The sequence below is a fragment of the Stegostoma tigrinum genome, chromosome 16 (assembly GCF_030684315.1).
Source record: "Stegostoma tigrinum isolate sSteTig4 chromosome 16, sSteTig4.hap1, whole genome shotgun sequence".
NCBI lineage: Eukaryota > Metazoa > Chordata > Chondrichthyes > Orectolobiformes > Stegostomatidae > Stegostoma > Stegostoma tigrinum.
In genome coordinates, this window is record NC_081369.1 from 5,166,935 (window position 1) to 5,173,843 (window position 6,909).

The 6,909-nt window shown below is 44.0% G+C and overlaps 1 protein-coding gene and 1 long non-coding RNA gene across 9 annotated transcripts in view; one reads left to right on the plus strand and one right to left on the minus strand.

Moving 5' to 3' along the window:
* Positions 1 to 6,909, minus strand: part of st3gal2 (ST3 beta-galactoside alpha-2,3-sialyltransferase 2) — a 297,050-nt gene that overhangs the window by 224,446 nt on the left and 65,695 nt on the right. The window lies entirely within an intron of this gene.
* The window catches only part of LOC132210630 (uncharacterized), a 34,700-nt gene continuing 33,591 nt past the window's right edge, over positions 5,801 to 6,909 (plus strand). The window contains exon 1 of the long non-coding RNA XR_009446769.1: positions 5,801 to 5,926. This is a non-coding gene — a long non-coding RNA (uncharacterized LOC132210630). The remainder of the gene's footprint in view (positions 5,927 to 6,909) is intronic.

Sequence of the window (6,909 nt, forward strand, 5' to 3'; positions counted from 1 at the left end):
CTTTCTAATGAAAATAATCCTAATCTACTCAACCTTTCTTCATAGCTAGCACCCTCCATACCAGGTAACATCCTGGTGAACCTCCTCTGCACCCTCTCCAAAGCATCCACATCCTTTTGGTAATGTGGTGACCAGAACTGTATGCAGTACTCCAAAAATGTAGCTGAACCAAAGTCCTATACAACTGTAACGTGACCCGCCAACTCTTGTACTCAATACCCTGTCCGATGAAGGAAAGCATGCCATATGCCTTCTTGAACACTCTATTGACCTGCGTTGCCACCTTCAGGGAACAATGGACCTGAACACCCAGATCTCTCTGTTCATCAATTTTCCCCAGGACTTTTCCATATACTGTGTAGCGCACTCTTGAATTAGATCTTCCAAAATGCATCACCTCGCATTTGCCCGGAATGAACTCTATCTGCTATTTATCTGCCCAACTCTCCAATCTATCTATATTCTGCTATAGTCTCTGACAGTCCCCTCCACTACCTGCTACTCCACCAATCTTTGTGTCATCTGAAAACTTGCTAACCAGATCACCTATCCCTTCCTCCAAATCATTTATGTAAATCACAAACAACAGTGGTCCCACCACAGATTCCTGTGGAACACCACTGGTCACAGGTCTCCAATTTGAGAAACCCCCTTCTACTACTACTCTCTGTCTCCTGTTGCCTAGCCAGTTTTTTATCCATCTAGCTAGCACACCCTAGACCCCATGCGACTTCACTTTCTCCATCAGCCTGCCATGGGGAACCTTATCAAATGCCTTATTGACATCTACAGCCTTTCCCTCAGCAATCAACTTTGTCACATCCTCAAAGAATTCTATTAAGTTGGTAAGACATGACCTTCCCTGCACAAAACCATGTTGCCTATCACTGATAAGCCCATTTTCTTCCAAATGGGAATAGATCCTACCCCTCAGAATCTTCTCCAGCAGCTTCCCTACCACTGACGTCAGGCTCACCGGTCGATAATTACCTGGATTATCCTTGCTACTCTTCTTAAACAAGGGGACAACATTAGCAAGTCTCCAGTCCTCCGGGACCTCACCCGTGACTAAGGATGCTGCAAAGATATCTGTTAAGGCCCCGGCTATTTCCTCTCTCGCTTCCCTCAATAATCTGGGATAGATCCCATCAGGACCTGGGGACTTCTCCACCTTCATGCCTTTTAGGATACCCAACACTTTACTCCCTTCTTATGTCGACTTGACCTAGAGTAATCAAACATATATTCCCAACCTCAACATCCGTCATGTCCCTCTCCTTGGTGAATACCGATGCAAAGTACTCGTTAAAAGAATGTCACTCATTTTCTCTGACTCAACACATAACTTTCCGTCTTTGTCCTTAAGTGGGTCAATCCTTTCTCTAGTTACCCTCATACTCTTTGTTTTGAATAAAAAGCTTTGGGATTTTCCTTAACCATGTTTGCTAAAGATATCTCATGTCCCCTTTTAGCCCTCTTAATTCCTCATTTCAGATTGGCCCTACATTCCCATTATTCTTCCAGAGCTTCATCTGGATTCTGTCGCCTAGACCTTATGTATGCTTCCTTTTTCCTCTTGGCTAGTCTCACAATTTCACCTGTCATCCATGGTTCCCTAATGTTGCCATTTCTATCTCTCATTTTCACAGGAACATGTCTCTCCGGCACGCTAATCAACCTCTCTTTAAAAGCCTCCCACATATCAAATGTGGATTTACCTTCAAACAATTTCTCCCAATCTACATTCCCCAGATCCTGCTGAACTTTGGTATAGTTGGCCTTCCCCCAGTTTAGAACTCTTCCTTTAGGAACACTCTCATCTTTGTCCATGAGTATTGTAAAACTTATGGAGTTGTGGTCATTATTTCCAAAGTCGTCCCCTACTCTAATTTCAACCACCTGGCCAGGCTTATACCCCAACACCAGGTCCAGTATGGCTCCTTCCTGAGTTAGACTACTTACATACTGCTCTAGAAAACCCTCCTGGATGATCCTTACGAATTCTGCTCCATCTTGACCCCTAACACTCAGTGAATCCCAGTCAATGTTGGGAAAATTAAAATCTCCCATCACCACCACCCTATTGCTCCTACACCTTTCCATAATCTGTTTACATATTTATACCTCTACCTCACGCTCGCTGTTGGGAGGCCTGTAGTACAGCCCCAACATTGTTACTGCACCCCTCCTATTTCTGACTTCTGCCTATATTGCCTCACTGCAATAGTGTACTGGAGAAAAAAAACTCATGAGACCAATTCAAATAAGGGAATTGACCAATGGGCAGAAATTATGAAGACTATGTCTTTACTCCATCAGCAGCTTGGCAAGACGGGTGCCAGGAAGATGTTGCTATGCTAAACGTAAAATGCTGTACTACTTTCTCCAGTATGTAGCACAACCTTTTAGGATCGATACAGGGCATTGGCTTGCAGCTCCATCGGTTTGTGGCACAACATGTCAGAGCTTGACATCCACTGTCAAGAAAGGAAGACCTTTGATGCTGTTCATTCGTTGACAGCTAGCTACATCTTATTCTCTCTCCTTGGAGAGAACAGTTGAACACTGCGGTTTCTCTAGGAATGCCAGCAGCCCTATGGTCCAAGATGTCAATGAATAAGTGCACCTTTTGTTTCGAGTGTTCCATGTTTACTCTGCCCTGAAGTGAAACTGGGAAAGAGATTCCACTTCCTCAACATCCAGCTGCCGTGTGACCATAGACAAAAAAATGATGTATATCTGGCAACCCAGCTGCAGTCATGACGTCCTCATCCTGTGGCATTTGATGAACCATAGAATCAGAGTTGTACAGAATAGAAGCAAACCCTGTGGTCCAAATGGTCCCTGCCAACCAGATATCCTAAATAAATCTAGTCCTATTTGCCAACATTTGGCCTATAACCATTCCTTTTCATGTACCCATCCAGATGCCTTTTAAATGCTGTAATTGTACCAGCCTTCACCACTTCCTCTGGCAGCTCATGCCATACACGCACCACCCTCTGTGTGAAAAGATCACCCCTCGGGTCCCTTTTATATCTTACCCCTCTCACCTGAAACCTATGCCTCTAGTTTTTGACTCCCCTGCCCTGGGGAGTCACCCTCTCCATGCCCCTTGAATCCTATCTTTTGCAAGTATTGTTTGTGTTCAGAAGCCAGCAATCTGTAAATAGTGACATTCAGAGCACACACAGTCCCAAGAGATGCTGGGTGGTTACACATCCAATTCTGCCCTGTGATACAGGTGCAAAGTTTTCACTAGGTCACCCAGAATGGTTCAAGGGTGACGGAAGTGAAAGTAAAACCATTCAGAAAGTTGGAGAAAGAGTCAGAGGGGAAGCCAGTGCATGAAGACGAAAGACAGAGGCAGACTCCATGTTAGGAGCGTTACAGCTGACTGTGCCTTTGGAGGAGGGTGCAGCTGAACTGTGTGGATTTGGTGCAGGTGACTTAGTTAGGAGTCAAGAGTAGCTGTCAGAACTCAGGAGGAAGTTCTAGGAATTAGTAACAGCTAAAATGTTGATGTCAAGGATTCAGAAAAAGCATGCGGAGCGGAGAAAATGGGAAAGTCTCCAATGTGGCAGAAGACACGAGGGGCTCTCTAGATGCCTGCAAGTATTAATACTTCAGTAAGCTGACAGAGGTGATATCAAGCAAACAAGCAATATTTACTGGACTTCACTGTGCAAGATTGGAGCTCAGGGAGAAATCCAGGAATAGTTCTAACTTGGTGAAGCTGTGTTGAAGAAGAGCTGGTGCTAACTTCGTGAATGAGTGCATTGTGCAGTTTCAGGATATACCGGGCAGAGGAGGGCGATTAACCGAAACAGGTGCAGTTGTTGACACAGGTAATACAGATCAGTCCTTGAGAGGAAGTTCCAAGGCCAGACCAGTAATTGTGATGCCTTGTGCAGTTTAATGAGATTTGGCAATTCATCATTTTATTTACGTTTGGGAGAATTGCTAAGAATCTGTGGGATCCATTTTGATGCTGTTTGGTGTGCATGATCATAATCTATTACCCATATTAACCACGATAATTCTGGGGTTTAGAAACAAATTGTACAGGTACTGTATTATTAACATTATTAGCAGAGGGTAGCAAGTGGCTCAGTGGTTAGCACTAGCGCCTCACAGTGCCAGGGACTTGGGATTGATTCCTGCCTTGGGTGACTGTCTGCGTGGGCTTCCTCTGGGTGCTGTGGTTTCCTCCCACAGTCCAAAGATGTGCAGGCTAGGTGAATTGGCCGTGGGAAATGCAGGGTAATGTGGGTCTGGGTGGAATGTTCTTTGGCACGTCAGTGTGCATGCGATGGGTCAAACAACCTGCTTTCACACTGTAAGGGTTCTATGATCCTCCAAAACTATGAAATCTGTGGCGTTATTCTCAAGTTTTGTTGACGTTAAAAACAAAATGACTAGTTCCTAGCCGGTTTGTGATCATAACAGGCAGTGCACTATAACTGCTGCATTTGAAACACCTAGACATAATCAATGGTGGCTGCTAGGCAAAAAGTGCTAGCCAGTGAACACAAAGACAAAAATTGCTGGAGAAACTCAGCAGGTCTGGCAGCATCTGTCAGAGCTAACACCGAGTCTAATGATCCTTCTTCAGGACTGGTTCTGCTATTGAACCCATTCAAAGCCACTGAATGATGAATGTGTGTAACTCACACACATAAGGTCAGCAGACGTACAATGAAAGGCACACGGCATTATAAAATGTGACAGAGCAGAGCATGAACGTGCTGAAACTACGCTGTTTGAATCACAGTGGGAGATCTCCACAATACTCAGCAGAATGGATATTAAGGTTTGTTGCATCATGAAACAACAGCCCTTGCCAATAACCATATGGCAAGCAGCCTAAGGATCAGGAAGGAAGGAAGAAACCAGAGACACTGCAGACAGGATTTTTTTAAAACCAGATGAGCCTTTGGTACTCACTATTAATTCTCCATTCACCACCCACTCCAAACCCCAACTTTCCGCCATCAATGGCCATCGCAACGAAAATGAAAACTATCACCAAATTAATATTGTGCACTAGAATGCTAAAGGAAATCATGCTGTGTGTAGAAGTCAAGTGAATAGTTGCTTGCATTTCCTTAGTTACTGCCTTGTGAGTCCCTTTACCTATCTGCATGCACACGTTACTCCAGTGATTGCAGTATACCTGGTAGAACAATACTAACTCTCAGCAGATGACTCTGGAGACTGACAAAGAGCTGCTCTGGGCTGAGAAAGCCTTGCTTTGGACCGCACCATCTTGGCAGAGGCAGAAATGATCCTGCTGAGTGACAAGCTTCAGCAAGTAAAGTGACAGAATGGCAGGAGAGGGGACGGCTCCAATCTGTTATCCTGGGAGGGGATAGTCAGCTGGTGCTCCCTGAAGCTACTGTCACACCCAGTTCTCTGAAGTGACTTATCAGCAATCCCAGTTGGTGGACTGCTTGGACACCTTGCAAGCTCCTCTGCACATTGTAATCTACAAGACTGACAGCAGCACTTTTGAGTTTGTATAGAAGCAAAATGACCTTGTAAATTGGCAACCCGAACTTTCAAAGCAACACTCTGATGTTGCTCACTCAGAGACAGTAAGAACTGCCGATGCTAGAGTCAGAGATAACACAGTGTGGAGCTGGAGGAACACAACAGGGCAGGCAGCAGCACCCCTCCTCTATTTATTTGAGTCCCCTTCCCCTCCCCCATCTCTGAAGGGTCCCCACCCGAAGTGTCAGTTGTCCTGCTCCTCTGACGTTGCGACTGAAGCTGTTCCATCTGATGTCCACAAATGTGCTGAAGGAGTTGGCCACCACTCCCTTGCTGGAAAAGGTAGGCTCCAAGCTCTGTACAAAGCGGTGTGACTCCTGCAAGCTCTTGATGTTAAACTCAAACTTCTTAATTCACCCATCGGTGAAAGAAGGTAGGTGCAGGATAAAGTTGTATAAAGGGGAGGGGGTATGTGCTGAGACTGTCTGCAGCTTTTACGTTAGTAACTTGTGAGAGTTGAGAGGGCAGTAGCATATCAGTAGGCAGGCTGGGGATGAAAATACTGTAACCTTCAATATTTTGATGCCTATGGCGTTGGCCACAAACTCAGTAAGGCTTTCATATTAATGGCTAGACCAGCATCTTCAGTGGGGGGGGGCACGGGGGAAGTGATTATGATCCCAGCTGATATTACCAAACATGTCAGGTCCCAGACAGGAATCCAGCTTGAAAGATCAATTTCATTTCTTTTGGTTTCAAAGGAATGGTTGCTTGCTGGAACATCATAACATAAGGCAACATAAAGTAATTAACAACAAAATGGAAGATTATTCTAAAAGAAATGAAAATATAGAATAATCCTAATTATTTACATATAGTAATTTCAAAAAATTTTTAAACACAGTAAAAAAATTATTCCATTAATTTCACAACACCCCCTTGAAAATGAAAGAAAAAGTATGGCTTTTGTGCAGTGCGCAAAATGCCACTCAGGTGGTACTCAATATCTCTCTACCTCAGTTCGTTTAAGTAACTTGGGACTTGGTTATTAAACTGGAATTGTGGTAACTCCTTTCTGGAGCTACCATACACCTGAGCTTTACTATAATTATCTGAAATTACTGTTTCCAGGTCTTTATCTGGAAAGTAATACTAACTCTTCACTCTTAGGATCTAACTCTGCATTTTTCTCTTCTGAGGAGGCACTGTTCTGTATAATCATTCTTACCCAAGATCTTCACAGGGCTACTCAAAGTTAACAGTGAAACTAAAAGTTTCTCAGGATTGTTACAGAAATACATACACAGTTAGCTGTTTAGTTCAGACACACAAAAATCCACTAGTTACTAACTCACAGTCCAGACACAAACTCACCCTAAATACCATTAAAACTGATACATTTAAATCCCATAATTT